Source organism: Copidosoma floridanum, unplaced genomic scaffold (assembly GCF_036245765.1).
Source record: "Copidosoma floridanum isolate Cflo_tuat_1 unplaced genomic scaffold, Cflo_Japanese_pri ptg000006l, whole genome shotgun sequence".
Lineage (NCBI taxonomy): Eukaryota > Metazoa > Arthropoda > Insecta > Hymenoptera > Encyrtidae > Copidosoma > Copidosoma floridanum.
In genome coordinates, this window is record NW_028321883.1 from 26,201,610 (window position 1) to 26,225,864 (window position 24,255).

The following is a 24,255-nucleotide window of genomic DNA, read 5'->3' on the forward strand; positions in this document are numbered from 1 at the left end:
GTAGATATATATACTCGCAAATAGTATAAACATTGCGATATGGATGATGTAAATAAGTGCACACACAAGCTGGTGTTGCTGCGGCTCACTATGACACGCGAGAGCGTAAATTCGCTTGCAAAGGTATTAATTTAACGGAGAGACACGCAAACACGAGAATATCCGAATGTCGGCATGATTCATTTCAAGTTTGAAAAATGGCCCTTTGCATGTACATAACGTATATAATTTTGAGCTAAAAGTAAAGAAGTTGATCAAATTTTAACGTTTATTATTGAATTGTACCTATATATACATTATTTTTATTTTGATCGTTGAGGTTTCGCTGCGTTGCCAAAGTATATCGCAAACAAACAAAATTTATCGCGGATTTTAATAATGCTGCATCCAATAAATCCACAAATTTTCTCGTTTGCGTGTGCATATCGATTCAATTTTTAATCAAGAGGAGGCCATTTATCCGTGCAAAATGAAATCCCCCAAGCATTTGGGGGAGCTTTATTTATTTACTTTTTTTTTAATTTGAAAGAAAAACCTTGTATTTTTTGGATACAGTATTTACGCAATGTTTTTTTCCCACACAACAATTTTGCTCTTCGTAAATAACGAAAGCACAATATTCAGTATCAAGTCAATATCCGATCTCATCACCAATGATTCCTACGCGTATTACTATATGTTATATAAAACTGCGGGTATCAGTTAATCTAAGGTTGGGAATTGAGAACGGAAACGTCAGAGATACGAAAACAGTTCACTTTTGGAAGCAGCTGTCTCATTTTCCGGCGTACGATTCCCTCACCAACACGCACGACGACGAGGAGGTAAGATCGATCTGTACTTCACCGATCACATAATCTTCCTCCATCTACTATGATACTGCGCGTGTCTCTTTCACATTCGTTTCGATAAAAACACCGCGTTCAAACTCCACGTCCCACATACGTATAAATACACATCAGCACTACCATCAACGTACATTTGTTCAACTCCAATTCTCGACACAATAGTATTCCTGTGTATTTTTAAAGCTCTCAATGTCCTAGCCAACCAAACGGCAATTACAGCAAAGGAGAGCTTATCGGGGAGAAAGAGGTTGCTTGTTATTTTATTCACACTGAAATATTTCTGTAATTTGAGAGTCAGAACGCATGTGTGTGGACTGTAGAGGAAGAGTAGGAAAGAAAATGTCGAGGAAGTTGTTACAGGTGCGATTATCTTATTGTTTGCGCGAGTGGGTCAACCAATGTAGCTTCGAAGTAGACGCATCCAAGTAATCACGGGGAGATAAAAATTTAATTCACGTATGAGTCAATCGCGTTTGTATTCGAATACTTGGATTTTATACTGAATCTTCGAGCATTTTCGTACACCTACTCTAACTCTCCAGGAAAAAGAAAAATAACTCCAGGCACCGTATGATAAAAAGACATTTTATATAGAGCATAATATGAAATTTATGATAACGTGATAGTTAGGGCATCACAAAAGTCACTAATGTTATACACACGGGTGTATGCATACATCAAATCTTGAATCTCGTTCAGTGCACGAGAAGCTCTATTTTCCCCTTTCTATGTCCTTGGCTGACCTTCACAAGCTCATTTAGGACCGTAACTCTGACAATGTCGAGGGAAGAGCTTGAGAATCATCGTCACGTGCTCTTCATTTCTCCCGGCACTGAGCCAATAAAATCCTTTTTTCTCGTTGAGTTTAATCTTGGCTTCTCTTCTGTGTACACACAGGAAACAGCTTTATAGACTCGCTGAAGATCAGCTGTATCGTAAAGAGAAAGCAACGAATGGAAGGTACGATGATATACGACTTGGTGTTGTCGCGTGTCGAGGAGGAGCTAAATTTCATGTCACACAAAAAAGTAAAAAAAAAAAAAAAAAAAAATATGCGAGCAGATTAACTGTTGGAATTAAATTTAAGTTACGCCTATGAGAAACAGTTTATATTCAAGTGTAGCAACGATGCTTGAGCAACACCAAGCACATTACCGTGCTATACTTGGATATATTTGGCAATGAGAATATAATCTGTAAATCAATAATACATGTCGCAATGTTCCGTTCATGGTGACACATATTTTATTTTACAACCATTCATTCCACTCGACCGGTGTACGCTATGTAGCTGTTGTGCAACAAAGGACATCCCACATCAACTCATGTGCCAACTCTATACTTTTACAATTTCAAAGAGAGTGAGAGACGGCAAAGCGATACTATGTTGCAGCCACACGCCCTTTCGTTCACCTCCGAAGCATTTACACCTTCAAAATGGAGCTTTCACCCAAGCAGCAACTGAACTCGACCATATCGACCCGCGGCCCTTTGTCTCGAAGTGAAAAACTGTTGGGAGACAGCACGGGGCGAAAGTTTTTCAGCTTCGGGCGTAAAAAGTAATTTCACGCGCGCACCCGCTCCTGCTTTTATGAATTTTCCAGTAGAGGTGAGCTTGGGCTGAGGAGTCAAATGTAAATGCGAGAGGTGCACGTGTCTTGATCAACGCTGAAAGATGAATTTGAAAACAAGAAAACGATGGAACAAATTTCCGTTGAGTTTTTATAAGACGCGCATACTCATGCGTGATTTTTTAATTACATTGACCGGTTTTACTTGGAAACGCTTATATTTGATTTCCGATAATAGTACTCCGATTCCAGCGACTCGTTATATTCAACTGGTAAAATTTAATGGGACGCTTTTCTCGATCGGGACCGAATAATTTTACTTTTGCTTCGTCGAATATCACTAGATAGAGATACGCAGTGTTCGTCGCGAGTTACGTTACCTATACGAAGGCACGTACAAATTTCATTAACTTTTGATCGATACTTTGGAGTAGTAGGGATTGAATAAATAATCAAGTGAGCATCGAGTCTTACGATGTTGTTGCTACCAAAAAGATTAAAAAAGAGGCAAAAAGTAATAAAAACAAAAGGTGGTAAGTAATGAGATAAAGGAACGTCAACTCGAGAAGGGGAGAAAAAGTTTGATGTCTGTCTGGGGGGGTGGGGGTCGAAAAATATGATCAGGTGCAAGAAAAGTGGAAAATAGAGACGTGGGGTGGGGGGACAAATGATATGCGCTACGCAAGAGGGTGAAAATCTTCTTTTTTTTCATGGAGTATGGGAGGGTGAGAGAACAAGGAGGCTTTGAGGTGCGTCGGAGATGGATATGATGATTTCGCATTAAAAAAAATATGTTACAAGGTGAAAAATATGCGACCTGATTTATCTCGCCACTTAGGGATCATACGTTATCCAAGACGTCGCGAGGGCGAAATTCTTTATCCTTTTTTTTTCAGTAAAAACAAAAAGCCCTACTTTCTAATCTTATTCAATACTTCTGAGTCGTGTAATCTTATAATTCCAATGTATTTAAAAGTTAAAGTCCATTTTAGTAACACAAAATTATTTTAAGAAAAGCAAATTATGATTCCTCAATAGTTGGGCAGATTTGCTTTATGTTGAAACAAAAAGTATATTCATTGAGAAACGTACAGTTGCAATTAAATTCGATTATTTAAAAATGTGTCTTAGTCATGTTTATTCGTCGCCCCAAAGCTCGTCGGGAGCAACTCAAACAGCTGTCGAAACGACGAGAGGTCGAAGCACCGGCTCCTTCGGGCGCGCACATTAAACAATTACTGTTGCGAACGCCAGCGAGAAAAAAAGCCGGAAATTGCTTCCCGGACAAGTAGCCCCTCGAAGGAGCAAACTACCCTCCAGAACTTGATGGAGGAGACCCTCACTATTAGCTTGTTTACCCTCTTTGAACCGTACCTGGACCTCCTTTGACTTGTTTCTCGGTGGGAAAATGTCATGGAGCTCAGGTGCTTTTTTCAATAATCTTTTATCTCTTCGAGTACTGTTTTTGTCCCGACGACAAAACGAGTTTGATTCCAAGCTCAAATGAGTTGTAATTTTATATTTATAATGGAAATCCCTCATTACTAGTGAGCAGACCAACGCCGCCTTAGCTTGATGACACAGTGCTACAGACTCTCAAAGATATTTAACTAAACTGTACTTATAAATTAAAATTTATTTCAATTACAACTTTTCCCCTTCGCTCAATTTATTTTTGTCTCGTGACTACAGAGACTGCTCTTGCTCGACCTCTTGTACGTTACAGTCGTCAACGTTAATTTGATCAATACTAACAATAACAATACTGATTCAACAGCTCGCTACACTCTACTTGCATTCGATTTTGACTATCCTACTACTTACATTTTCTATTCTCTACTACTTTTCCTCACTTATTCTCATACTACCCGTATACATTTAATTACTTCATTTATTTATTCTTTTGTTTCTAAGTCGTTAATTATACAGTTTATGCGCCATTTTTAAATCCTACGAACCTTATTATTAATACTCATTGTACCGTTAAAATTTGTATCTTTATTTTATTTTTATTTTTACACTATGTATACTTATTGTTACGACTTTTTCTGTGTATTTTTATCTAAAGGCCAGACATGGCACAGCCACAAGGCCTCAATAAAGTTTTATCAATATCAACCCTGCAATAATAACATCAGAATCAAGAAATAGGCAGGTTATCAAACCGAGGTATATTCACGAATTTAGCATTTGCCGCTTTTGTTTCATGAATTTCAGCCCGCAAAAGTCCCCAATGGCCCCTGATCCAATCAATTACTCGTCGAGTGCCATTTCAATGAAAAATGTATTGCGGAAGAGACGAGTTTCCTGGGGTTGTATCTGCGGCTACAATCGCGTCGTATTACCTGTACGTAAGTCGGAAACACGATTAGGAAGAGCGAAAAGATGGAGCCGCGCGGTTCCGAACTAATCCTAAAGTCCGCTATCGAATTGGGAAAGTTTGCGGTAGGAGCCGGATTATAGGGGCGCGGTGTCGTGGCCTCTCGAGAGTCCATAAATTTGCTCGTCAGATACCGGCAGCTGTTCAACGCCGCTCGGCTTGTTGTCGTGAGCTGCCCCCGTGTTATCCGATTCTGGTCTTCTAATCGTGTTTATCTTGTGTGATCGGGGTATTTCATATTTATTGGTTGTTTGCCGAATTTTACAAAAAAAAAAAAAAAAAAAAATTGAGTACGAGCAGAAAGATTTCATACCCAACTATTCTGTAGCATGTACTATTTAAGAAATACAGATTCGTTGTTTGAAAATTATTTCTTTTTGACAGTGCAAACTCAATTGTACAAATGTTACTTTAGCCCGAGTATTCCTATTATTCGCTTACGGGCAAAAGCTCCTAATGTAGCAGTGCTGCACAAACCCATCCAACTATGGTGCAGGAGGAATATTTAAAATAAAGTACATGAATTGTTTAGATAGAATCCTAAAGTGCTGGAATCGGTGTCTCTTAGTAAGCCTTCCAGATTCGTATCTTTTCATTCTCGTGGCAAAAGTTTTCTTGTTACGTGATTATATAAAGGGCATGAATAACCAAAAATGAGTTAGCCTCTTTGAATCAACTCTTGACTTCTTGTCTCAGTGGCAGATAGAAAAGTTCAGCGTTTTTGTTCATCTCTGAGTGCCGCGAAAATTACGTCGAGAATAGCTGTTTTGTGCAATATTTGTCTGTCGGATTTTCGATGGTACTACGCCTGAACTTATCCCTTTGTTTGTTCTTTGACAAAACGATGTTCACGTACGTGGCCGTTACATTTTCTCTTTCCTGTTCTTATCTTTCTTACATTTTTCGTCCATTTATTGAAAATTTAAGCAATTAAGCAAGTTAAAAATCAACCGATCGATTTTTGTGTACACATTGAGTTGACTTGGGATTAAAAATTATAAAAAATCGTACCGAAAACATCCCATACCAACCACCTACAAAGGGGAGCAATTACGGCTTCGACTGCGATTTCGAGCAATTTGCCTGCAAACCAAGAGCTCAGGTAATGGCTTTCCCTCCCCGCCCTAGTCATTTTCTTCCTCTGCTGTTTTTTTCCTTTAGATTTTCGATCGAGTTTTGGAGCCCCCAGGGTGACTTGCTTGACTGGGTGAGTCGTTAATTTCTGCACAATTTGCGGAGAAGCGAGTGCCACGTGGCTCGACCGATTGCACTCGTTAATCGAAACCTCATACGTAGTTGTTACGTAGGAAATCGAAGTTTTCAAAAATACTTTTTTTTTCCTCCATATTTTACATTAATACGAGATTCGTCTAGCTGGATTTTCTTGGACAAGACTTGATTGTCGTTCTGGTTTCAAAATTATTATCATAACGCTCGATTTTTTTTTCGAATTAGGATAAAATGTTTTCACAGGTCTGAAAGAAAATTGTGGTCACAGTATATACTTGGTCAAGTTGTTACCGAAAATAACTTGATTCAATCGATTATTGCCTTGTAATTCCATCACGACATTCATCTCTTTTTGATCCTTTTTGTAAAACCCGTAAATTGAATTGTTCCCGGTGCACACGTTCATGCTATTGAATTATAAAAGGCTTACCGTACAACGAACAAATTTCACTCTCGTATTTACATAAAATTTAATTTCCGGCGCCAATATGAATAATTTCACGAATCCGAAAGCTGTGCTAAACTCTGTGTGTTAAAGATAAAATCAGGTCGGCACGTTTCGCATAATTGAAACCCGCTCTGAGATAAGCCGTAAATTCTACATTTTCCCGGGCGAAATTCAAATCAATGGTAATCTACTATTCTCAAATCGGAGAGTGCAGATATTGAAAAAAAAACTATGTCACACACGTATTGAGTAGTTTTTTTTTTTTTTTTTTTTTTTATGAATGCTCGAGCGCACTCGAGCTAGTATGATGTTCAACAGAAGCTTTTAAATTACACCATTCAGTGTTTTATCGAGTCGTGCATCTCATCGGTTTGGATGACCACGAGCTTAATTTATGTCTCTTTCTTGCTTTGGTGTGTATGTCATTGTGTACTCGTGACAACGTTTTGTTTGTATTGGACTGTTGACAAGAGATGGTTTATCACAGTGTATACTTACACGTTGAATGATTATTCCTATGTTTCGTGTCATTTGTATACCTAATTGCTATATTTTTTCATTTAAAATTTTTATCGTAACTTTTTGAGACAAGGTTTGAAGTAAATCTTTGATCACTTTTGTAATTTATATTGTTTTTAAACTATATTTTCCATCTGTTGACGAGGTAATTACGATCCCAACAACATTTTAAAAGAAACATAGAACAAGTAAAATTTATCGAGTAAAAATACCATCGCTATTTACGTTGCAACTCGTAAGCATTGGTATATATATGTGTGTATTTTTGCCTTTTTGGAGTGTGAAACGATTATATATTATAAATTTCCAAAACATTAACACTTCATTTTTTGATGAAAAATTTTTACTGCTCATGTTAATTATCAGGGGGTGCATTTGGTGCTGGAAATTATCGAGTTTTAGAACACCGATGGCATTTTTCCTCGATTATTAGGATCATACGTAAAATCAACTAGATTTTAAATATAGACTTTAATAAAGATTAATCATTCAGCCTCTCACTCGATATTGAAGGTACTGTCTCGAGTTCCCAGGGATCGAAAAATATAATATTCTTAGTCATCTTAATAAGATTCTCCACTCACGGACCCCTTGTACAAAATTTATAATTCAATAATCAATACTTAAATCAAAATTTTTTCGATATGAGGAGCTATTTTTTTTCGTCACTCTCGACAATTAACCAATCAGATTACGAATGGCTTTAGTCACGTGATAACAATTTCGGGATCGTATATTTTTGGATTAAAATACTTTGGTACAAACACACAACAAAAGTTGATCCTAATCCAAGTCAAATCGAGTTTACCTTATACATCATACAAGTGGTGCAGAGAACCAGTTGGTCGCAGTGACGAAACTTTGTTGAATTGGCGAGTCCTGGGCACACCCTCCCAACCTGCGTTTTAGCTGTACTCCGCTTCTTAGATGGGAAGCCGCCTGCGATGAGATTCAAAGTTTACCATTTTTATAAGAAAAGTCACACGCGTCCCGCAAACATTGACTAGGCGTGTATCTCTGTGTGGTTGTTTGAAAGCTCGTCTCTATTATCAATGACAACCTGCTGCTCTCACATATACATCTGTGTTTAGCACCTCGTATTATATATTGGCTATAATTTCTCTGCGGAAGAGGCTCTAAATCATCCATTCCCACTTTCCATATTCATTCGAGCATCAAATGGATGAGGGTAACGGAAAATATTAGCTCACACCTTCCGGAGAAGAAGAAGAAGCTGCGAAGCGAATTACTGGCGCAAACGGAAACTCGTATTTCCGCGAGTAAAAGGAGGAGGTAGGCGTTAGTGGGGGGTCGAGAAAAAATACTGAGCGTAAAAAAGGGAAAGGAAAGTTTTTTCGCTCATCACGCGTGTGCGGGGCTGGAAAAATTCTTGAGGATTCAGGACTTATTATTTGAATTGATACGTTATTATTTTTTCCACTTTTATTATTGTGATTATTTGGATTATTCTTAGAGTATTATAGATATACAAGCTCTCAGTTCCAGCTGTTTTTGTGTCTAAGAAATTTAAATCGTTTTTACTTTTTCCAGGACGTTTTTGAAGTGAGACCTAAGGTTTATGATTTTATAATGTTTCCTAAAACGAGAGAAAATGAAAAAAAGCTCGAGTGCACGCGCTTCTGTTGAGTACAAAACCATCGCCTCTTTGCTTTGTTGTGCACCTCTACCGTCTTCTTCTCTTGACTCTCGATAAGCATATATTTTTCTTTTCCTTTCCCGGCGCTCCTGCCACGTTTTCCTTTTGATAAATTTTCTCAGTGGCCGCCCATTTCACGTTTGACTTTGCCAGTCATCGTTCAAAGGCGAAAACTTATAGCTCGCGAAATAAAAGCAAAAAAAGTGTGACCAGATCGAGTGGCTGATTGAGCGACAACTTTGCCTTTTCAGCTCTCGTTTGTATATACATTCCATAGCTATACCGTTCCCCGCTGCAGAAGTTAATTACGTTTTTGGTTGCAGTGGTGGTGAATTTTTTTTTTTCTTCGTAGTTTATATGCTGTCTTTCATTGAAAGTTTGTGTGTATTTAGGTCACGAAGTTATTGTACAAAAGTGGTTACCTGGTGAAAAAAAGAAATCGAGTGAAGGACTTTTGCTTCTTCTTTTAAAAATAAACTTTACTCTGAAAAAGTGTTGAAGTTTGGAGAAAAGCCGTTGGTATTTTCTACAATTCTGTCAAAATGTTTTTTTTCTTTTCATGCTCTGACTGCTTCGCATAATTTCCTGTCAAGTCAAAAAATAAACAAAAAGTCTGAGTGTTTTGAAAACCGAAGTTCTGGAACCTAAAGATGCTTAAGATTGAAGACCGAGTAACAGGACAGATTGTTTGCCCCAACGTTGACTGGCCTTAACGAAGTCCATAAATATTTAGGCGCTCCGTTCTGATTCCCACAAAGGCGTTTGACTCATCCCCTTCGTTGCGTCTTTCATTTCTTGACAAAACAAAGACAACAAATATATTTAGGCAAATCGCCGCAGTGCTGATGGACCACTTAGTCGAGACCTCCTTGATAAAGAATAGATTAACGTGATGAAATTAAATTAAATTAAATTAATACTTAACTTTCTTTAAAATCTTAGTCAAACGGTTGATGAATTTGACTACAAATCGGTAATAATTTATCATAAACACTTTAATCGTATTTAGGAATCACCGAAGCTGTGGGCTACATCTGAATTAGTCAGTTACTAGCGATTTATACTCCTCTTACGAGTCAAAGTCAGCATATGATTTTTCTTTTCGAAAACGCGTGTCTCGTACGAGACAACATCCACTTGTATGTGCATGACACTACGAAGAAAAATGCGCGCGCGTCGAAACTTTGTTGATGGAGTAGGGAGCAGTGTTGAAGGCACTGACAAGTTTACGCATTCATTTTAAGTGCGCCGTCTTGTTGATTCGCCCTCGCGCCTTTCTCGTCTCATTCTGTTCTCGCATGGGTACGCCATCCGGTGAATGCGTTATGAAGCGTCTGCAGATGTGGCTAGGATTTGGTGGCATGATGGAATTATTGACTCTGGGGATGCTGAGAAAATGAATAAGACGAGGGAAGACGAGACGAGCCCAAGAATTCCAAAATTGAGGAAGCATTTTATGTTTGAGGGGATGCCCATGGGACACCTTTTTTTGGAAATTGTACGTGTATATAGGTGAGGTGTTATCTAGAAAATTTTCGAAAATCTTGGAGATGCTTGAGGTGTTTTGGATATTGAGCTCGTGTAATGCGGGCAGGGCTGATCTGTCACCATATCAGGGCTTCGACTGTTACTACCCTGCAGTTGTACGAGAAATCGTGGGGTACAATTAATAACACGTTGTAATGTGAGTCCATGTGGATCGGATGGCAAAGTGACTGGTAGGGTCTCTGGTGATCAGACCTTCTCGAATATAGGGTTCGAGGCTCTATCTCAACCTACTTTACAACCAGCAAAACAGACTATCGATTTAAATGGCGTTTACAAAATATGTGAAATATTGATGTTTCTCCCTCCAAAGCCAATCGAGGGCACTGAGCATTTTTTTTAATTATTTAGTTTTCGTTATTTTTTAGTGGAAAAAATTATGTAATTACATACAAAATTCTGTTATTAGAAATCAAATTGACAGTGTGAGATTTTTTTTAGTTTAATATACATACATATTTTTTGAGAGCCCATGTTAATCTGGTTCGTCAAGTATCGGATGATGACAACAAAAATTCGAGAAAGACAGAAGGGATAAGAAATGGGTTTTAGCACAAACCAGCAGCTACTCATTTTTCACGGGTTACCCGTTACAAACATATATAGAATCTATGCATGAATCAACAACACGTGCACTTTACGGCCAGTGAACGGTAGTAAGCGAATTCTCGTGAATCTTTGTACACGTATTTATGCATTGGGAGGGTATAGGGTCTTGTCTGAGTTTTCGGGTGCCAAGGGTGGAGCAAAGAAGGGAGCAAGTTTGGCAATTAGCAAAAGGGTTATACCGAGAGAGAGGGTGGGAATGTTGTGCTGTACAGTGCATCATGTACTCGCAAGGGACGCGGCTGATGGATTTATTCCGTTTATTATTTTGTGATAGGCTCATGGGAAACAAATTGATAATCCTAATTTTGAATTCTAAAAAACCTTGCCCTATCCTAAGAAGAATTTTTAGTATAAGATGAAGTTTCTACTTGATGACCGAAGCGAATAGTCATCTGTCGATAGAGTCGATTGAAATAATCAACAAAAGAGTTTTTACTTCACTATTTGATCACGTGTGATTTAATGGAGTAAATTAATTTAAAGCGTCATTATAAACGCGTCGTCTAGTAGATGTTTTCTTTGCCCAAGTATCTCACAAAATTCGATCATTATACTTAGCATATTTCGTTTGGAATCGCATAGGGGAGTCTACGTGCAAGTTAAATTCGCCCCTTGGTACCTCACAACTCGTTTGGAAATGCACAGCATCTCGCGACGGCTCTAATTTAATCGGGTACTAGCAACTTCCAGAACAGACGTAAGGATACGTCGAAAGAAGAAGAGAGGAAAAGGTTGAAAGCGAAAGTGAAAAATCGGGGAATCCCTACCTCCGCCATGGTTTGCGTTAGCTCACTGTTCCGGTATTTTTTTTTTTTTTTTTCTTACCAGCGGACGAGATGCGCATAGTAATTTAGCGTAGCGAAAAAGACGATGAGTTTTACAAGCTTCAAGTAACTTTAAAATAAGCAGAATTACGTTGAAACGTGAATTCGATTTTCTTTTCTGTTAGTTGGTTTCTCGAAAGAGGACATAAAACGGGAAACATTAAAAAATACTTTTCTTACTTTCATAAAGTATGCTGCTCAAGTTTTATAGCTACGATGGCACGAGATGATTAACGATACGTAAATTGAAGCAATAATTCACAGTTTTGGATTTTTCAAGTTTTTTTTTCTTCTTGAAATTATTGGTAAAATTAGCCATTCAATTTTCAGAAAAAAATTGAAGTCTGCCCTTGATTTTTTTTATCATTTACCTTCAAAACGAATATTCAAATCGATCGCGTCTTGTAAAAAAAAAATGTTTTCAAACGTTTAAATACAGACCTTCCACGGCATAACCAAAACAGTCCCGTAAAACAGGAATAATAAATGCAAATACCTTCACTTTCATCGTCTTTGTTGTTATACGAATTTACGTCATTCGAGTGGTGCTGAAGCGAAGACCACGTACTCTCCTTGAATTCCCTCGAGGATCGTGTCGTCGTTTCCTCGTCCCATTTCACTTACAGTTCCTCTCCTTAGATACACACGCCATCGCATTTGGGACATTCAATTAATCTGCGCGTGTGTCAATCAAGACTATACATCTGTTCCTTTTCTACTTTGTGTTACTTATGCACAGTACCACTCAAGACATTTGCTGACTATCCACTATAGTCCCCCGATGATGATTGTCAACGTTTTGATGGGCGAAACAGGTTATCGAGGCTATCGTGCGAGGAAATTATTATTATTTCACGATATTTCGAAATACGTTTTATCTTATTTTATGCTTAAGAAAATAAAATTACTATTTCATCGATAAAAATTTCGTGTTTCTTGCAGTCGCGCGTCTCTTTGGTACTCCAATCAGCAGATACTAATAACAACTTGCCTACGCGTACATATGCGTATATATCGATTTAATCACAAACACGCACTCCAGCCTTGAAATTGTGCTAGAAATTGTCGGCTTCGCGGAGCTTTTAATCAATTTCGGTGCACAATAATCATAGAGAGCAGGGCGTGGAATAAATGGAGCCAAATCAACGATGTCTGACCAAAGCTACGGCTATACTACTGATACTGACGGGACTCTGACGGTGAATATTGGGAAATTCTAGATTTTTGGAGGAAGTTGCTTTAATAGTACTTGTACTGCATACTGGAGTATATGATGTGAATTATTGCTGTAAAAAAGTGTGAAATGTGGATTATATAAAATAAATAACCAAACGTAGACATAACTACATAGTGTAAAACAGAATCTCTGCTGAAATCCTTTACTGTCCAGCTCAATTACCTAAAGTTAAAAACAATTAATCGTCAAAAGAGGCTTTATTTGAATCAATTTAAGCAGCCCCTATCTTTCTCATTCCCGAAAACTGTGGGGGCTAAGAAAGACGGCTACTCCACGAAGCGAAACGAGAAGGAAGAAAATAGTGGTGGTCGAGTCTCCAACCAACGAGTCCTCGAGTTTCCATCGACACGAGCCATTATCTTCGAATTTACGGCAGCAGTAGTTTTAGTTTCCTGCAGCGACTAGCACCACCAACTACTCTATGGAGCAACAAAGTCTCTTTATCGCGTGTGTATGGCGGGAAGGACTGGTCGTCGTAAAATGATTGAATTATCCGGCAGTGCCCAACAACTTGGCTGGACAAACTTTGAACAAGTTGCAACTTGTTTCGGAGATGGTCTGCATTGCGTGTCTACGTACATGCGAGGATCTAATTTTAATCATACGAACGAAAGAAAAGCAGAGAAAAATATCTGAGAAGTTTTTCTTAGGGCTTTGTTGATAATTATAAATATTCTCATTTTTTTGTATAATTTCCATATTGTCACAAACGGATACAAAAATCTCATATTCGATAGAAAACAAAGAACGTTTAGATTACGTAAATAAAATATTTTCAAGAGAAACAATAGCAATCAATTTTTCCAACAACGCAGATTATCTTTTTAAATCACGATATATAAGTAAATTGATTTCGCCATCAGCCGATAGTACACGGGTGCTTCGGGTTGCTGATTTTTTATTTCTTAAAGCTGATGGTATCACTGTTTTTCCCAGCCCACTTTACCCATACATGGCTGTTGATTGAATATTGAAAATCGATACTGCATTTTTATTCTGGAAAAAAAGTAATTTCATTTTTTTTTCCTTAGAACATAATACGTAGGTTTCCTCTATACGTGGCAGCTGGGAGTTTCTAATTTTTCGAGCCCATGGGGGGTTCGTTTGTTAAACGTGTGTACGCTTTCGCGACCAAGTGGTATGTTTCTACTTTTTTCGGAAAAGTGGGCAGAGCTTCTTTTATCCTCTGCGATGTCGGTCAAGCGGAATTTTTGGCAACTCGACGCGCAATTGCGAGGACTAAGGGAATTTTTGCTATGATGTCGCCGTCATCAGTTATTTTTTTTTCATTACCTCTGGCTTTTCGCCAAGGACACTGTTTTCGACAATTGAAGCCTTGGTTTGATCATTTTTTTTTTTGTAACCTTGTGAAATAATTATATATTCATTTTTTTATATTTTCTTTTCGTAAGTGATCAAAATAATACGTAGCTCTTTTTAACTTGACTATTTTTTTATTTGAGTATTGCAGAATAACACGAAAATATTGTTTTACATTATGTTGGTGTGTATTAGGGGTACAAGCGAGAGGAAAGATAATAAAATGAGAAAAAATTTACTTATACCGCTTATATACCCTGCAAGTAATTACTTTTCGCTTCGCCCTGAAACCCATTTTCCACTCGGTATTCTCACGAAAGGCGTAAAATTTTTAATCTCGCCCTGTTTTCCATCGTCCGTTTAATACACTACAGTACTGCATCCGAGGAAAGATAAAAAGTAAAACGAAACGGACAAAAAATAATATCCCTGTGCTGAAAAAACACAAACAAAAGCTTCATTGCTGTGTTCCACATATATTTATTCTATTCCCACTGCGACGCTCTCAAAACAACCAAGGAATTAAATTTTCCCCAAAATTGGGCTTGTAAGCCCCACATCCGACAGATAGAGGGATACGAAAAGACACGTCCTCCTGGCCTCCCTAAGCAAATGCTAAACCCTCATCTCCCCCTTTTTGGTACAGAAAAATTAAACCCACCCCCATAGAAGGAAGTAAGCGCGAGATATTGAAAACATAAATTCGCAGCTCGTCGCGGATGCTCTCAGGACTTAATCTACTTCTCCTTCTCTCATACATTTATGCATGTGATACGCGACCACGCATATTTGTGTACATAAGATTTTATACACACGAAATCCTTCGAAAATCTTATACGTAAAAAGTATTGTGTATACTCGCACGTAGGTACATGATACACACACGACCTCGTGACGTTGGCACAACGGATTTTTCGGATCAGTGAATTTGTAAATTATATATTTCCTGAAAGGTGAGTGAAGCTGCTGCTCTGTACCCATCTCTTTTGGATCTTTGTCTTTTGTTTTCACTATTTGACACTGAAGAAAATATTGGAAACATGTATTTGTCTTTATTTTTGAGTTCGTTGGGTGTAAATCTTGTTCAGATATTCCTGTACCATTGAATTATTTCGAAAACAATGCGTGTTTATCTCAACATTGGTGTATTCATTTTTAATCCACTTTTCTTTGAAATCTCCGAGTAAAGTCTACTTTCCAAGTCATTGTATCGCGTACAAAAGAGTCGAGCTCCGTCTATTATAGTCGGTGCTACGAAGAAAGCACAGCAGAGGTTTCTTTTTCAACAATTGCTTGGATTTTTTTCACCGCCTTGTTTTTTACGTAAACGGACAGTGAAATCAACGGCTGAAAGGAAAGAAAATGCTCTCATTGTCTACGAGCTGGACTAGCTCATTTTTTAACTCAATTACAGCTTCGAGTTTGAGCTCTCTTTTTAGGATTAATTATAAATGCGTGTCTGGAAAAGTGCATTTTTTGCGTAGGTACATTACTTTAAAATACAACACGATTCCATTCCATGCACAAGCTAAAACTGTTTGTTTACTTTTTTGTCCAGTGATTGAAAAGCCTCAATTTATTACCCAAAACACCATAGCCGACGAGTCCAAGGGCCACTTTTGCGCCCAAAATGTCCTTCCAACCTTTGACCCCACGAAAAACTGTCATAGTAATCGCCTTTTTTTTCTAGCTCCCAATCTGCCCCCTCTTCGAGAACCCAATGGGGGCTACCCTTACCATCGCGTCTGTCCCTGATTTTAGATTCCGAGACCACCATCGAGGGTCTGCAAAGTGTTTGCTTCACATCGCTTCGGGAAGGGATGAAAAAAAACATGTTTCAACAGAATTGTGATGTATTTTACATTATGTACTTACGTATATGATGTGATAAAACAGTAACTACTCCCTCCACCGTGGCTTCAGTGACATTATTAATGCTCGTTTGAATTTCGGGGTAAGAGAACACTTCCATAAATCCACCACTGCTTGTTCTGAAAACAAACGCTGGAAAACTTTTTGTGCCCCCACTTTACAACGTGTCGAGTCGTTTCTTCACGGGGTAAGATAATCTGCGATTTGCGGTACGTACACGTGCCACCTGCACTTTAACCCTTGTCTTCGCTTCTTGTGTCCTTGGACGCTGACGTTTCTCCAGATGAATTATGGATCGCGACACCAGAGGGTGTACAAGAGGGGACTATATTCCCTTTGGGGGCAAAACATCAAAGCTCCCTCTCTCAGCTCTTGTCTGTATTTCGCTGCGTGGTACAATTGTACGTCTACGTAGGCCACTTGTTTAGTGGCAGCAAATTGCAAATAACACTGCATTTCTACTTATACTGTTTAAGGTCGGGTACTTTTCATCCCCTACAAATACTCGTCGTTTCAATACTCCACAATGAGTCAACATAGAAAAAATTGTTCTACTACCTCATAAGAACTGTTTTTTTTTGCGCATTTGAAATACGAGTATTTTAATTCAATCCCGAAAAAGTTAACGTCTTTAATACTACGCGTTTAGTGCTGGGCGAAATAACGTCAGAACCCATAATCAAATTTTTTTAGTCGAGCAAGAAAAATCCTATATTTTACAGGGTATAATCATTGGATGAAAAAAAAATCATAACAAGAAGTTACGCGTTTTGCTATTGTATTCCACCGGAATAAAAGCACCGGCGGCCATTTAGCTAAGTGCCTCGTTTTTATTCTCTCGGAGGCGTCGCAGCTTCTCGCGCATTACTTTTCACCATCCCTCCAAGACTCGGCGTGACGTAAAAATAAAAACAGGCGAATGATAAATTACTCTTGTTTCTCTTGTGTTTTTTTTTTCTCTTACTCACGAGAAGAGTCGTAAACGACGTAAATTTTGAGAGTCGGTCCAGTCCTCGGTGGCTTCGATCGTTATTTTCCATCCCTCCTAGTAATGCACGTAAGGAAAACAGGAGTAGAAGGAAAAAATTTCTTCAAGGGGTTTCTGTGTTTTCTCTCCTTTGCGTTTTTTATTTTTTCCCCGTCTCTTACTGCTCCTGATTGAGCACGTGCGCAGAGGACAAGCTCTTGCATTCCTTAGCCATTCCAGGATATTTTCCTGTTATTGAAGTGTGATGTTCCATCCATACGTTGGTAATTATATTTAATTATTATATACTGTGATTCAAATAAACGTTTTTTAATAATTTTGCATTTCTAAATCTCTTAGCAACATTGTTATTAGTACGTATACCAACAATTTTGGATTGGTAATATTTTTCAAACGATGACGTTTGAGCTACAAAATCCGAGTGCATTTGATTTAAAAATTGAATTTTTATATAGATGTGCCCTTTGAATCAAGTTAACTTTAGTGGAGTGCAATTAAATAAAAAATAATAGTAACAACGTGAGCTGAGCTGGAGAGAGGGGAAAGGTCACAAAACAATATTCAAAGCAAAGCGTTAAGACACGGGAGGGCCAATTTTTCTTGTACAAAAGTTCACGCATAATCCAAACCTCCTGCATTTATTCGGTGAGAAGCTGCTGGCGTTGGTGGTGAAAATGGGGGGAGGGAATGAATAATAGCGCAGAAAAAGCTGTGGGTTGCGATCGTGCGAGGAAAATAGAATTTCCGGGATGAAGAAAAACTGTACAATGTGCCCAGGTACTTTTTTTGTGAGTGCGCAGTAAAAAAAATCGGAAACGGGATGAAAGAAAACAGATACTGCGAAAATTATACGCAGTCACACTCATGTTTTCCATTGTTTTTTTTTTTCTTTTGTTTGCTACTGTAAATGATCACAAATTTACTCTCATATGAGCGGATTTCTTTCATCTATTTACTGTATTTTTCAAAAGTTACGTTCCACTTTCAAGGACTCAGCGAAGCATACCTTTTTGAGGTAAAAGTAATTTTCCATGAATACAATATTAGGAAGGAGGAAAAATGATTATTTTTTTTGGTATTTGTATTTGTTTTTGATCTTAAAATTCAATTTAATTTAACGTGGCAGCGTATTTTTGTTGATTTACGTGCGAAATCCGGCACGTAAAAAGTCCATCAAAAAGTAAAAGCTGCAGATCCTTTTACAACTCGTCTCGCGAAAATCTATTCCAACGACACATATTGCATTACATACGTACATATGATCATGCGTCTGTGAGAAAAAGTGCACATATTTTATGTACATACTTCATGGGAGAACGGAGGAAACGGAAATCCTATCGAATTAGGATGTCTGAAAAGGAGGGATGCACGTCTTTGTAGAGTCTTATTGTACTGTACTTTGGTAAAATTTATTTGAAAATGTTTTAAACCCAATGCAATACTGCAACCAACTGTTGCAACCTGAGACTTGCCTCACGTAGGTGTACTGTGCGTTTTAAAAGCGTTTAATAATTTTAATTTCCTAGAATTTAAATGTTGCGGCTCTAAAAAATATATAACTTTTGTTTAATTATTCGATTCTTTTTTTGTATTTTAAAAAATACCAACAGTAATTCTACCTACATCGAGCTAAAACCAAGTTCTGCATTTTTTTGTTGTTTATCGGTTTTTTTGATCATTTCAGGTTTGCTGTAATTTGCACAATAATCAGCACAACAAGGAAAGCATTTTTTTAAGTGGGATTTGAAGAAAAAGATTGTAAGTACTAGAAGCCAAAAAGAAATTATTCAGCATTAAAACTAAAGGGGTTACGGGAGTAGAGGTATGGAGTTTTAAATCTTTTTCTTTCCGGGCTTAGCGCGTCCTTTCGCGCTCAGAAGTGATTCCTTTACCGGGACGTTCTCGGGGGAGAACACGGAGACAGCAAACAAGTCCCCTCCCTGCTTGAAAATGTGATAAAACGACTTGTAATTTTTCAGAGGGGCGCAAACTACTTTGCTCTCCCCCCTTTTTTCACGCCCCCGTAAGATTGATTGGCCACTGCTTTGCTCTTTTTTTGTTTTCTCGATGAGATTTTTTACGCGTAGCTACGAGAGTCCCGAGCTAGAGACCAACTTTGATTGTATGTTTAACCAAACGTACAAATATTTTAATAAATTCCCACGATTAATTTTGTTTCACTTACACACACAAAAAAAAAAAAAAAAAAACTCCACACTTACTGGTCACAAGATAAAGTACACAAGAGTTAAATATTATGAATCCACCTCTTAGGAAGAGAAAAGCAAGTCACTCCTCTGCGAAATTTCTCGGTACGCGTTCTTGCAATCCAACTTACAATTCTCCCCTCATTTCCCGCTCAGCGAGGCGAGGCGAAGCTATATACCGTATAAGCTCCCGCGGGTCTTTCTCCTGCGCTTGGATCACAAAGTTTCCCTCCGGCATTGTTGCACCGCGCGATTTCGCGGCCAACTTAATTCATTGGAAATTAATGAGCGACTGCCGGCAAAGGCAGCAGCTTCCCTCCTGTTTTTGAAGCGCTGCTGCCCGTGAAGCGGGTAACCCTCGCACCCACTATAATAGCGAGGCTGTCTATAGGTAGGTGTACCTACTTTAAATTTGTTGCAAAGTGCAGAGTATCGGGGGTAGTAACAGTCTCGGGTGGAAACGAACAGGTGCTCTCAAGCGCTGCTGGTGCAGTTTCTTGGGAAAACTGAGTCCGTGAGCCAAGGGTATGCGTGTGTGGGAGAGAGGATTGATGGCTAGACGAGCTTCAAGTTGTTTTCCCATTATTGTGGTAGTGCACGAATTATCGAGTGTACAATGGAGCTTGGCCATAATCAATTTATCGGTCTAAAGCTGTATTAGTAGTTATGATTACGATCATATCATCAGTAAGTTACATTTGTGAAGTTGTTACATAATTTGTTATTTAAAAATAAAACGAATAAAAGGGATTGATTTTTTACTATCGAGCAAATCTTTCAGTACATGTTACAGTAGTTGAACATAAATGTGGGACATAGCGAGTAAAGGTCTCGTCGTTAGTAGTATTATTGGCATCTCGAAAGAGAAAGAATCAAGATAATCATTATATTCTTCCTCATGAAAGAATCTAAAATATCCCAGGTATATTTTTACGTTTTCTCGAATAGCAGATGGCACGAACAATTAATCATTCCCCAGAAAATTTCCAGTCACCAAGTTGTAGTAGCGACAAACGAGAAGGGGTAAGTGCGAGTAATTATACGGTTCCTCACTACTCCACTATAGCTGTGCACTCGTCTTCTCACGGACTTTGGACAAATAGACTGCCAGCAGGTCTCTCGAGTGATTTGTGGCATCACTACGCTGCATTTGAGACAATTGAGATGAATAACGGGGACTAGTTGACCGCGTAAATTTTTGCGATTCCTGTTTTTCTTATTTACTCGAGAATTCAGTAAATAAACAAAAATACAGAACGTTGGGCTAAAGCTGATTTTCTATTTACCATAGGAACGCACAGCTTATTCAGAAAAAAACAAAACCGAGTGCGCACATAATGGATAGGTATATTACAGCGCACTTTTACGGCAAAATTTTACGACCACGCCCTTTATATAGCCTCCTGTGCGTGCAGCACTTGTTACAAAAGGGCGGGGAAGGAAATTCGAGTCTCAAACGGCTTGTGGGACGTACAGTTTTTATCGCTGGCGAAAGTTTTACATCAGACCGGGCCGCTGAATGTATAGGAAAGAAAAAAAAATTGTAATCTGATTTGGTGCTCTGACGGGAGCATGAATCAATGAAATGGTCAATGTTGTCACTATACGCACGTTGACAAAGTTTACTATGGCTGACACTCTGATTGTGTATAATCATAAGAGTGCGCAGCAGGACGGATTTATTGAAATATCAGCCTGCGAGAGTATATACTGGATGCAATGTAATACCATGGACAGATTCGACACGGTACGATTTATATTCGTTAGCGTCCAATTAATTGTCTTCTCGTACAACGTAGCTCCTTCATTATTCAACGTGGATCGATAGACTTTCTTGATTATCTTTGCAATCTGTATAATGACGTTTCTATGAAGGTGACGCGTACCCACCATTCCTTCCATATTTACACAACCGATCAACAAAGTTTGCTCACGTCATCCAATGAGATCCAGGATCGTTTAAACGACTCCCGAATATAATATTCTAAAGTACGCCTACATGGACAATATGTTTAAGTACTTATATCATACAGGTAATCGTTAGTCCATGGTTGGGTGTCCCTTGTGGCCACGGACGATCTGTCGATTGTGATTGCTTCAGATGAAAGTACGTAATAATATATACGATTGGTCATGGGAAAATATTTTTCGTGCATCAATTTGAAATCCACGACGAACGTCTGTCCATTTGGGATGAATAGTAGAAGGAGAGGCACATAATGGCGGAATTGGGTCATTGCGTTCAATCCACATACTGTGAATCCTGGATATACAAATCGTGAGAACTATATTCAAGAACTCTGGGACGATAATGATAAAAATGACAAAAAAACAAATACCACATAGTTTGGTGAAATACCTCGGACGGTTCGGGGTGTTCCTATTTTTTTTTTTTTAATTGTTATTAAGAATTAAAAAAAAAAACCATAATAATAACGGCCCGATGTTTTATATTTTTGTTTTCTAGAGTCCAACTATGGGAATGGTTGTTACTTTGCCCCAAGTTTCGAGTTGTTTTTGAAAATATTTTTTCTGTAGAGTACAGAAAGCAAAAGTTTCAAGTATCACCGAAATCACGTGTGAAATAGTTTCCGAAACTTTCCACTACGAGCGGCAAGTAACATCCCCACTAAAGCACAGAGAAATTGAAAATTTTCAGAGCTGCACTTTATACTTTTAGTTATAAAAAGGTTTTCCTGTATACTGTTTCACCCACGACATCCACCACAATATTTGGACAATACACGCTTTTATCCTCCTTCCAGCTGAAGTAGTTGATGATACATTAAAAAAATCACATGTTTATCGAACTCAAACAATTTACTATACTCGTCGTGGTGTTCCACTTTGATCCTCGCGTTAATTTCACCTGCACTCCGTCCCGGCGAGATCACGTTTATTCGTAGATTATTTTACATAACATCATCTCACCTTGTCCTTCTTCATTTAATCATCTTCTCTTCAATGCATTAAAATTAAACGAAAACAAGCGTCAACACCCAAACTCAATTAAAACAGAAATCTCGCACGCAAATGCTATTCCAACTCTCATTTCCAAAGCAATTACTCAGAGACAAGAGTCTCGTAACGGTAAGCCCACCCTCCCTCCCTCCATTTTAGTACGCATCGAGTTTCGTATAGTTTGTATGTACCAACGTTGATTTTGATCCTGCAAAAGCTCACACGTTTCTCTAATCCTTGCATCTCTTTTGTGGACGTGCAATACGTGTATCTTTATCCATCAATTAGGTAATTTTGTCCGAAAGTAGGTACGTATACCCGTTTATACTTGCAAAAGAGACATCACTGCAAATTACTTGACTTAACTTTTATTAAGATGATAATCAGTAACATTCACAAACAGTTTTAATGAATTAAAAAGTTTTGATTTTGGAAAATATTGGAATTTACTCGTAATAACTTTTAAGAAATTTTCCTGAAACATTTATAAATCTCGGTTATCTAGATAACGTTTTTGAGAGGAATCTAGAAAATCCGACCAATCTCGAAAAGGTTTTTGAGACAATGGAATTTCTCAAGACGAGCTGAGATTTAGCAAAATTGTAAAGACGGTGAATATTGAAACGGGATTTCAAATATTTTCGAACAAGACTAGGAAATCCTGAATTAAAATTTTTCTTGCTCAAAGTCTATCACAGAGACTCCGTTCATCTATGCTTTTCTTATATCAACGAGACTATCGCATTTTTAAACAAAAAATTACCCCTCCATTCAGTATTTACTGATTGAAGGAGTTCATTGTAAACATTTTCGTTGTTTGTCGTGTTGAAAAAATAAAAATTCAGTGACACAGTATATTCGCATCGTTAAATATCATAAGAAACTACTAAAAAACAGACAGCTGAGTTAGTCATTTTGAAACTGTTGAACCATTGACGTTAATTAAATTTTACAATCAGAGAGGACTTGACATCACGGTAAAATAGTAAAATGGCGTTTTCGTTGTATAATAGACGAGATGGAGCTTTGAGTTTAGTACCTCAGCAAGCAAGTACAAAATGTGTAATGTAATTTTCTCATGAAATTTTAAGCCCGTCTCTCTTCCGAAGCAGTAATACCTTTGCAATTTGGCGACAGTTGGGAGCATACCATCAATCTGCCGGCGAGTTATATGTAATTTGCAAATCTATGTCACCACCCCCTCCCGCCCCTCTACTCTTCATTATGTAGCTCTTCCTCGCAAAGCAGAGGATTATGCTCTTGATTCAATTTAACTGGTGCACAATAAAATTTATGTTTGCTCATTTGTACGTGCAAAAAATAGTTGGATGAAAGCAGCAACGATGAAACGGAAATATTAATTTCGAAATTGTTGGAGCAACTCTTTTTTTTTTGCTTTGGAGCTTAGCCAGACTTTTTTTCCCGTAATCCTTTTCGGCGCTTTGCTACCGCTTAAAAACTCTCGCGAGGAGCAAAATAAAGGATTGATTAAAATGTATTTTCTCTCACGTGGCCTAATCGAGCGAGTCGCTTGTTTTTCAAAGCTGAGCTTGAAGTTACCGGAATGGCCTGTCGGGAAAAGTTATCGAGAAAATTATTGTCTCGCGCCCCAACGATGCACTGGAGCTTTCGGCCACTCGTAATTTAATCTTAGACTAGTGCAGAGAGCCGCGTCACGATGGAAGTTTAACGCGAGGGTTTACGTAGAGTTAGCGAGTTGAATCGAGACGGGAGCTGGTGATACTTTTTTTTTATATTAGTTTGAGTGGATGGTTTATATTCACCATTAGATCTAGTAAGTGAAGGATCCGCTGAATATTTCGTGGTTAAGCTGATGCGTGGCTGGCCGATGTTGCGGAGGGAAAAGAGCATGTTTGAGATTTATTAACGTTTTTTGGTCTGTAGATGGGGGTTGAGGGAGAAAGAAGATAATATGAAGAGGCAGGATTTTATATTATATTTTTTGTGCCGTTTCAAAATCATGTATGATTGCACGCTTTTTTGGACATTGGTAATATTAAAACAATAAAAAAAAAATT